At 38.4% G+C, this 11,093-nt stretch overlaps 1 long non-coding RNA gene across 1 annotated transcript in view; it reads right to left on the reverse strand.

Moving 5' to 3' along the window:
• Positions 1-1,362: 1,362 nt before the first annotated feature.
• Positions 1,363-11,093, reverse strand: part of LOC102005050 — a 75,063-nt gene continuing 65,332 nt past the window's right edge. The window contains exons 3-5 of the long non-coding RNA XR_001231164.1: positions 4,879-5,023; positions 1,819-2,377; positions 1,363-1,468 (exon numbers count right to left, since the gene is read on the reverse strand). This is a non-coding gene — a long non-coding RNA (uncharacterized LOC102005050). The remainder of the gene's footprint in view (positions 1,469-1,818; positions 2,378-4,878; positions 5,024-11,093) is intronic.

Genomic DNA, 11,093 nt, shown 5'->3' on the forward strand with positions numbered 1-11,093 from the left:
TTTGGCTTTTTGAAGTTTATTCCTTAGTGAAGTATTTAGGAAATTCTCATGGCAATCTTTCTTACATTGTTGCATATTCCTCAGATTTTGTCTACTTATATAAGAAGATCAATTCAACTGAATGAAAAATTCACAATTAATTGATTTATTTTTAAATCTTACATACTTCTTTCATTGTTGTCAATCATAAAACAGTGATCTGGAAAGATCTGAAGTTAATCTATTCTTTTTTCTTTTCCATTTGTATGTGACTTGGTCTTTATGCCTGTATTTTTAAGGTATTCTTTCCTTTAGCTTGTAGCTCAATATTATTAGCATAGTATACTGTAACGCTGACTGTTTTGGATTGATTTCCTCCCAGAATGTGACATGAATTTTTAATACATCATTTGAAGGCTTCAAAATATTGCCTTAAATTGTAGTATTTAATATATATCTGTATTCTGTGTCTTCTAACTAGCACTTTCTCTGAAATCCTTTAATATCTATTTTCAGTCTTCATTACATTACCTTGTGTGTCATTGCTTGTTTTAGTATTTTAATTTGGTCTTTAATTTTGAAGTAATTTTGTCTTTTAATTCTCTCCTTGTCTTTCTTTTCAAATCTTTTTTGTATCCTCCATTCTCATTAATTAGTTCTTCTAACTTGGGTTTATGCCAATCTATTATTGCTCTAACATGCTCTAAATTTCATTGTTTCTTTTGAAATTTTTGGTTAGAGTTTTCATCCATTGTGTGGCATATCTTTCTAATATATAGTTATTTTATCTGGGGACCTTGTTTTCTTAATTATATTTTTCTTTCATTATAATGTTCTATGGGATACAACTTTAATTCCTTCCTATTGCTTATCTTTAGCTGATTTCTTTTTATACTGAAGCCTTAAGAGGAGGAGTTGGGACTCACCCTTTTGGTGTTATCAGGAAGTTCACAAATATGACCTCATACTGGTGTCTCTTACCTTTCCCTTGGCTTTCTTTTTCTTTTGTTTCTTGGTATTTTGCCCTACTTAACTTAGATTCTACTTACAGCAGTTTTTCTTGAGTTCAAAATTATGTTTCCAGAGTACAGTTCCAGCTGTGTAGGTTTCAAAGATAGGATCCCACTAAGTCAGGCTTTTCTGCTCTTCCTCAGTTCCTATCACTTCGCCCTGGATCAGAGCCTGCAGAAGCCTATTCTTTTTCAGCTGCTTTTATCAACTTGGCCTGTAAAATCTGAAGTTCAATAAGCCTCAGAGGCTACAAAACTCCTTGGGTTCCCTCACTTCCTCTTGCTCAGTTAATATGGAAAATAGGTCTTTTTGCCCTACCCACTTGTATATTGGAAGCATTAAGGTTATTTATTCATTTATTTTTTCTGCATTTTACCTTTTGTCAGTGGAGATCTGAGAAGATTCACAACTACATCACCACCATCATCTCACTCAGAATTCTTTTTGGTTCTTTTACAATAGAATGATAAAGAAAAACCTACAGAAAAAGAGAATAAAATACTTGATGCTTCAAGCTTACAAAGGCTTTCTCTTCAGCTTAATTGAAAAATTTTCAAACATTATTGTAATTCCATTTGTAAGAAAATAATCTCCTTAGTAACACCATTTGCCATATACATTCATGGGAAGGGTTCTTGATTCCTACTTTTAGAGCAATTTCTCCATTGCACTAACTACTGGTCATCAGTGAGTACTGAACTCTTGAAACATGGCTATTCCATGTAATGCTAATTATTTTGACATACTGCATTAGATAAAAATATTACTATAATCAACTTTAGTTATTTCCTTTTACTTTTTAGTTGTAGTTACAGTACCTACAATTACCTATGTGGTTTCCATCTGTGGTTCAGGCTGTATCTCAGCTGGTCAGTACTGGCCTGGAACATGAACATCTGCATGTCCTTTCTACGTGTATTTGTACTTCAAGGTATTCTCTAGCGTTATAACACATAGGCAGAATAGGTACTCGTGTAAATATGTCACACAAGTAAGCAAGTTTTGTGACCCATTCGGTGTCACTGAAATATGCTGCCAGTGGTGACTGTTTTTCTAAAAGACATCTCTGGAGCGGCTCTTGTAGCTCAAAAGCTCTGGCCAGTAATCTTCCTTTAGAAAGCCATCTCAGTTTTGTGTGTAAGAGAAGATGCTGGTACTCTGAATCCATTTCCTCATAGACCTCTGTGAATGGATGAGTTAAGGAGACATATTTTAATGTAATTGATCATTTTAATTGGATCCTGAAAAACATGAAGTTTAAATGACTTTTTTCAGATTCCCAGCATTTCTCTAGGGTTGACACAGTGAGTAGACCCACATTCAGGAGCAACTTCTTTGGCTTGAGTTGTGAAGTCACGAATCTCCAAGCACGGCAGTCACTCCATCCCTGCATATATCAACAAAAATATCCAATTCAGTTTTCCCAATATGCACTCATTCAAAAATTTGAACAGTTCTGTAACTGTGATGTTCGTTGGCAACAAAAATGCATATAACATAGCCTTATGCACACCCTTCTGAAAAACAAACTGCACAAAAACAAGCATTGTTCATTATCATCAGCTGACAGATTTGTCAACCTGGATTTTGTACCATAATGACTCATTATTCCTCTCTAGCAATGTGCCTCAGCATCCTCAGCTGTGTCATCAATTTGACTAGTTATGGTGCTTTTGAACTGCAGCTTCTTCTGAAAGTTCACAACAAAGGTCCTTCTCAGAAGGCAGGAACAACTCATCACCAATAGTAAAGGACTTCATAGCTTTAGCAATGAACTCAGTGAGCCATTAAGAGTTATACTCTCAGCTCCACCTCAGATCACCAGGCGTTAGATTCTCAGAAGGGGCCTACAACCTAAGTCCCTGATATTCAGTACAGTAGGTTCCATGCTCCTGCGAAAAGTTAATGTCCCAGTGGGTTGCCAGGAGGCAGTGCTCCGGTAGTGATGTGAGTGACAGGGAGTGGCTGTAAATATAGATGAGGCTTCACTCCCTAGGCAGGTACCCACTCACCTCCTGCTGCGTTTCTTAGCAGGCCACAAACCAGTACTGATATATGTGATTGAATAACTAGGGAAGTGGAGAAAAATAAGCAAATCTGCTTGAGAGAACTCTATGTAATTTATTTAGAAAAGACTGTACCCTCAAGAAGTGAAATGTAACTCCCTAGTCTTTAAGTGATACAGCGCAGTGATTGCCTCTGTCTCTGTCTCTCTCTTTCTTTCTCTCTCTCCCTTCCTAAAATATGCTTCCTGAGTTGCTGAAGGTCTTTAGTTAATTTTCAGATATCTAAAATTCAATTTTGACAATTTTGCCAGTTTTATCTTTACTTTTATGAGACAGAGAATTTTCAGAATTGCTTTTCCAGATATTTTCCTGCCATCCAGAGCCGCTGAATTTTAAAGGATTACGTGGACTTGAACAACAAGGTTCGTGACAGTGATGTGGGTGGACCAAAGCCAGGGAGACTTTTCTGTAACTGTCGCTCTGCTTTGGATTCCAGAACCTTTCTACATACATGGGATGGATTTGGAAAAAGGTGCCCAATGTCAGTGGAAGATTGAGTTTACTACTGAACAGAAATTCTAAGGCCCTCAAAAGTAGATTCAGTTTATCTCAAGAAATTAAAGTCACATGTCCTTTCTTTTACATTTGACTTTCAGGTGGCAGATTAATATGCTATACAGGACTAGAATCTACCTGTTCTTAGATCTGTGTCTTTTTTTTAGATCTTTACACGCATAATTTTCTAAACGTCCCACTCTCATTATATTCCTCTGTGATTCCTCCACTAACTGCAGCAATGGTTTTGAATAACTGAAAACTTCAGGGGTTGCAAAAGCCTCTCTCCTCACACAGGCATGCATGCATACACACACACACACACACACACACACACACACACACACACAGTCCAATTAGGCTTTTTATTTATTTTATATGCAGTTTCAACACATGATGGCTGACTACTAAATAAGAAATTTGAAAAATGGTTACTCTATAATATTCATTCTCAAATAAGAATAAGCCAATGAACTTGATATGAAACCCAATGCCCTGGCTTCAACCTGGAAGATTCCTATGGAGTAGGTTTGCATAGTGAGTAGGATGAGATGATCTTCAGTCAATCACTGGAAACAGCAAAGAACCATTTACCAGGCCATCCAAAAATGACTCAACACGCTTCATAAACTGGTAAGGTCTACCTTTCCACCCTGTAAATCAGTTGCCCTCCCAGGATTGACATTGGCTGTGTTTTGTTCAAGCTGAGCCTGGCTGACTTATCCTCCCACATCTGACATGCATTATCCTTCCTTTATGCTTGACTTCATCTTACCTTTCCTTAAGGCCTAACTCAGATTTCGCTGTCTCACTTTTACAAACCCTACTTAGCCCACATTAATCAGAAGGAGGAATTAAGCTACACGCTTCTGTTTTTCTAAATAACATTAATGGTTGCTTAGTTTTTAATTTTCTCATTTCATCACCTTGGGTTTCATGCTGAGTGATCTGCCCCTGCTGTCCGTATTAGATGGAAACTCCTACTGGGGCTGTCAGCAAAACCAGGACTCAGACTCCAGGGCACAGAGATAATCCTGATCCAAAATGTGTCTAGGGATCACCCAGAGATCAAAAGCCAGGTGAACAGGGCCTCTTGGGTGGCATCATGACAGGGCAGAGAGGCAAAATCTAGGCTGAAACAACTGCGGAGAAATTAGGTGTCCCTGAAGAGTGAGCTCAGAGCTACAGAAAGGAACTGCCACTGCGTCTGGACTCAAGGACTCTTTTGTGCAACAGCTACAGGGCCAGGCATGGTGGAAATGCTGCTGGGTACACAGTGGCAGAGAGACATAGTGATAACAATACTATAAATTTCTCTTGTTCTTACTTTTAAAGAGGATGAAAAGCTCGAAAGATTAACCCAGAAGTGCCATGGCTTGCCTTTGTTAGCTCATTCCTGGAAATACTCTGGGCTCATTATGGTTCTCCAGCATCTTCAATCTCCAGGCACAGAGTTCCTCAAGTGTAAGAGGCTGGAGGGAAGAACAAGGCACTGTCTCATGCTCTCTCAGTGACTACAGTCAGAGTCAGAACAAATGTTTCCTCTTCCGTGTTAGAGTTACATACTTGGCAGCTGAGCGTTACCAGCTCTATTGTGCTAACTCAACATTAAAAGACATTTAAGTGATTTGTGTAATTAATGTGTAATTAGTGTGTAATGTGTAATTAATGCAGAATATTTTCATGTAAAAAAGGAACTGATTGATTTTTTTTTCTCCCACAAAGTAGATTTCAGGTGCCACTTAAAAATTTCTAGACACACAGCGATTTATACATTTTAAAATTCTGGTGTGCTGTCCCTGCACTAACATATTTTTCATAAACCATCTGACTTTATTTAATGATGCCTTTGTATAATATTGTCCTTCCACATCTGTAGGCTTTACATCTTTGGATTCAACCAATTGTGATTGAAGATATTAAAACACATTTACATTTGTACTAAATATGTACAGATTTTATCTTTGTCATTATTCCTAAATAATCCACTATTTTTAGCATTTGGACTGTTGCAAGTATTATAACTATATGGGAGCATATGCATAAATTATATGTAAGTACTATGGAATTTTATATAAAGAACTTGAGCCTCTACAGGATTTGATCTCCCTGGGGCTAACAGGATCAATGCCTTGTAGGTGCCAGGGAACTTCTACATGTTTATTTACCTATTTACAAATATGAGCATAGTAAGACAAAGTCAAAATGTTACTGTGTACATCCTTTTACCTTTTCTTATATTCTCACACTTAACCTTTACTTTTAATCACATTCTTTCTTAAGCTCAAATGTTCACTGACTAGAACATTGTCTATATTTTCTTTAGTGTCTCTGACAGCATATGATGGTAGAAATGATATGTGTACTATATAGTGAACTTTGTTCAATAAATCAGAAACTTAGTGAGTGAAGAACTTTTTGATAAACTAAAGGACATTACATAAAAGTAAACATAGATGGAAAATTTTTATCTGATGACAGATACGTTTCTTATATATGTTTAGAGGCCAGTATTTTAGAACCCTACCAACACTCATATATAAAACCAGACAAAATGTCTCAGTGTAATACCTGCTCAGACTCTAAGAGAATATTATGGCTTTGAGATTGAGGGAGAGGTTGTTTGATTTTTTTTTTTAATTTTTGCCTCTTTGTATGCATTACTTATGTGTTGAGCATATACTACATGCTCACTAAATAATACAAGCCAAGGCCCTGTGCTCATGGAGCTACTGTTTGAGCAGGATAAGATAGAATACATTGAAAAATACTAAATGTGGTAATATTTCAGGTTTTCTTTGGGGTTATAAAGAAAATATATGTGTGGTGGTGTATACAGAGGGAATGAAGGAAGCAATAGTATAGGTATGCTGAAGAGGCATATTTGTCCTCAAACCTTATTGTAGTTTGGGGGATATTTGCTAGGGGAAACAATATAATACAGGACACATATTATAAGATTATTGGTAATAGTCACCCAAAGAATCATATACAAGAGAGTGTAGGAAATCTGTCTGCACACTAGAGATCAAAGAATCCAGCTGAGGGCCTGGATCCTGTGATAATGTTCTGCATGAGTGCAGCTGAAGACCTAGAGGCCATAACAATATCTCCCACGAATCCAATTGGAGGCCTAGAGCCCACAACAATGTCTTGTGCAGGCTTGTTTCATGGATCTGCACTGGGAAGGCCCAAAGGTCAGTGGTGGAATCTAGAAAGTCTGTGCCAGTGGGATGAAGGATCTGTGCCAGCAGGCTGAATGATCTACACTGGAGCCAGGAAGTGAGGCTCAAAGTAAGAATCAGAGCTCCCCTGAAATGTACCACAGCCATTCTCAGTAACAGCAAGGTCCTGAACTCCTCTGATGGTGAAGACAGCTAAGTTCCCATCAGGAAAACCAACACAGCAAGCTTCTCCAGAAGACTGGCAGTGCACCATCTTCCCCTCTGGAGCCAGGAAATGATGCTCAAAGTAAGGATCAGAGCTCAGCCAAAGTGAACCGAAGCTATTCTTAGTGCCAACAAGGTCCCAAGCTCCTTGGAGGATGAAAACAGCCAAGTTCATCAGGAAAACTAGCATGACAAGATCCTCCAACAGATCCAACAGCTGCTTACAGCTTCTACCTGCTCCCAACAACCTCTTTCAGTTCCCAACAGCCTAAATTCTTCTTCTCCAGTTTTGCCTCTTATGCTGCTGGCAACAATCCTCAGGTGGGCCTCCCACACTCAGCACCACATTTAATCAGTTCAGCTGGGGGTTATAAGTTGACCATCAGTTGTCAATCCACAAAAAACTTATGAAAAGTAGTTAAACATGTGAAAATATGAAGGAAACTGCTCCAAGCAGAGTTTGAACAACCTGAGGCCAGAACACGGAATGACCAGCCAGAGACAGGAACAGGACGGGGTGTTTAGGAGAGGAAGAAAACTGAGGATCTGGGCCTGTGGAGATTGCTGTGGAGAGGAGACTGCTGCTATGAGTTCAGCAGAGTCCACTGAGAGATGCGGCTTTGTTCCTCCTGAGCATCTGAAGAAGACTTTAGGCATGACAGGCACATCATGGGATGTGAGTCCACAGGCAGGAACCATCTGTTCTGGTTTTGATAGGTGTGATAGATCATCTGGCCCAAGTTCTATTCCTTTTTGTCCTTTTAACGCTGCACTCCAGTCCAGCAGGGAACCATGAAAAGATTAACCTCTTTTGAAGAACTTGATGCTTTAAAGGAATCTGTTTCCTCTAGAGAATGAAAGATCATAAAATATGTGAATATTGGGACAGCGTCCAAAGAAAACTTCCAAAGGCATTCCAAAATGTATATCAGGAACAAAACGTTCTATTCATGGAATACAGAATAGAAAATCTATGGACTTTCTCTCAGGATTTTTTATTGAAACAGAATGCATATTGTGATCTTCTTTTCTTTAAAATATCTTATACATCATATTTTATATCACCCATTTTTATGCGTTGTATATGACATATTTCCCTACTTTTGATTTCAGTACATCTTAAATTTTATATGTACTAAGACTATATCTATATGTAGTAAGATAGTAGCTATATTCTGCTATTTAATCATAATTTCTATAGATATTTAGCTTTGTACTAACCTAAAATATATTGCAAGTCTCTTTTGCTATAACTTGTCAATTTCAGAGTTCCTTGCTAAATCCATACATTTTTGTGGTTTCCTTTCATTGTCAGTTTTTTTAGCTTGCTTCCCACTTTTCATATTATAATGAAGTACTTCTAGGTTCTCTTTTTCCTGAGTTCTTGAGTGTTTTCTGTTGTTTTCATATTTGAAGGACACTTAGCTGGATATAAGAGTTGGTTGGCATCTGCATCCATGAGTTTATTTACCAGGTATTGTTAATTGAGTTACTAGGATGTGCCAGACACTGAGAGAACAGAGTAGACAACAAAGACAGGGTTCTTACACTTATGAACCTCTCAATCCATTACAGAGTAGAGAGGCCAATGTGTGTGTTTTATGTTGTGATGTGTGTTGGGAAGAAAAGCAAGGTGATGGAACAGGGAAGCTGTGTGGTGGTTAGTTAGGTAGGGACTTTTTGAAAATAACATTTCAGCTGAGGGAGTAATGCCAAAAGCCACTCATGGAACTGGTGGGAAAAGTATCACAGGCCAGAGAAAAGGAAGAAAAGCTAGTGGCCAGACCCAGTAGCAGAAAGAGGAAAGGTTTTTAAAGGTTGGTAGTACAGAGAGGAGGAATGTGTTGTGGAAAGTAGTGAATGTTAGGATACAGCTCAGATAGGTGGGGAGATTAGAACATACAGGATCAGACAGGCCACTGAAAGAAATTTAAGATTTTAAAAATTGATGTGCGAGGCAGGCAGAGCCCTGGACACCTTCTGGGACCTCACTGGCCACTCTCTTCAGCACCTGCACCACTGCAGGAACTGAGCTGAACCCCAGACAGAGTCAGCAAACTCAAGGACTCCCCTCTCAACCCTGCCCTAATGGTAAAGAAACTGGGCTGGGTCCTGGGCAATGTCTGAAGCCTTGGTGACCACAACCTGCACACCCAACCCTGTGGAAGCTGGGCTGAAACCTGGACAGGTTCAGGAACTCCAGGGAGCCTCCCCTGCCCCTCTCCCACTGGCCTGGAAGCTAATTAAATGCAAGAAAATTTCCACAGCATCTGTGACCCCACCTTGCCCCCACACACCAGCACAGGAGCCACATTGAGCACTGGGGACCTTCAGATCCTCACCCCACCACTCCCATACCATTTTGGGAATGAGGCTGGTCTCCAGGGAACCTATAGATCCCTCTACCTCACCCAGAACTAGTCCAGGAGACATCAACACAAAAGAGCCTAAAAGTCATACACCTGAAATTTCTGAAATGATAGCAACAGAAGTAAAGAAACAAGTCCATCAGGCCATAGAAGACAGCAGATCAGAAATAATCTCTCAGGTAAAAAAAAGAAATGACAATAATGAAGAATTGCTCAGCACATCCAAAGAAGACATTGATAAGAAAATAGAGGAGCATGGAAAACTCATGAAACCTTGAGTGAACACTATAGAAAATAACTAGAATGTCTTAAACAGATTTAAGCAGATATCCAGGAAATTAAAAATTCCATCAAAAGCTGGCAAAACTGCCTGAACAAAGCTGAAGAAAGACTTTCAGACCTTGAACACAGCATTGTCACTAACAAACGTGAAAGAAATTATCTCTTAAAAATAACAAGGAACCAGGAAATAACAATTCAACAACTACAAGATGAAGCAAACAAAAACAATGTAAGATTAATAGGTGTCAAGGAAAGAGCAGGTCAACACAAATGACATAAAAACAACATTTGCAGAAATAATAATAGAAAATTTCCCAGGCATGGAAAAAGAATTGGACATATAGGTAAGTGCAGCATATAATACTCCAATTAGCCATAATCGAAATAAGTCTACACCCAGACATATAGTGATCAAGATCCCAGAAATTCAACAAAAGCTCAGAATATTAAAAGCTGTTAGAGAAAAGAAACAGGTCACCTATAAAGGAAAGCCCATCAGAATCATGGCAGACTTCTCAACACAAACCATCAAGGCAAGAAGAGCTTGGAGTGAAATATTTTAGGTACTGAAAGAAAATAACTTCCAACCCAGATTTATGCACCCTGCAAATCTATCCTTCAAATTTAATGGAGAAATAAAATATTTTCATGATAAAGAACAACTGAAGAAATTCATGAGTGCCAAATCAATCCTACAAAGAGTACTAAAAGATATACTAGAAAGAGATAAAAACAGACTGCAACTTCAAGAACAACAACAGAAAGGAACCAACAAGGAGAGCAGGCAATTAAACAGAGGGAAAAAGGAGGATCCAACAGCAGGAAAATAGCATGACAAGGAGAAGCCAGTACATATCAATTATAACCATCAATGTAAATGGTCTCAATGCACCCACCAAAAGAAGCAGACTAGCAGAGTGGATCAGGAAACAAAATCCAACTATATGCTGTATACAAGAAACACACTTAACTCAAAAGGAAATTCATAGACTGAAAATTAAAGGATGGAAAACAGTACTCCTTGCAACAGGAACCCAGAAAAAACTGGGTATAGCTATTCTGTTTGCAGACAACATGAACTTCAAACCAAGAACAATCAAAAGTGATAAAGGTCACTACATACTTGTGAGGGGAAAGCTTCAAGAGGAAGAGATAACAATCATGAACATCTATGCACCCACCTATATAAGACAAATTCTAACAGACATGAAAAATGAAATAAGTAGCAACACAATCATAAAAGAGGACTTTAACACACCATTGTCACAAAGAGATAGGTCAACTAGACAAAAAATTGGGAAAGAAATAACAGAATTTAACCAAATGTGTGATATATGGACTTAGTAGACCTTTACAGAGTGTTTCACCCAACAGCACCAGAATATACATTCCACTCAGCTGCACATAGGATGTTCTCTAAAATAGACCATATATGAGTACATAGAACATGTTTAAGTAAATGCAAAGGAATTGTAATTATCCCATGTATACTATCAGACCAT

The sequence above is a fragment of the Chinchilla lanigera genome, unplaced genomic scaffold (assembly GCF_000276665.1).
Source record: "Chinchilla lanigera isolate Chin_1 unplaced genomic scaffold, ChiLan1.0 scaffold00087, whole genome shotgun sequence".
Taxonomy (NCBI): Eukaryota; Metazoa; Chordata; class Mammalia; order Rodentia; family Chinchillidae; genus Chinchilla; species Chinchilla lanigera.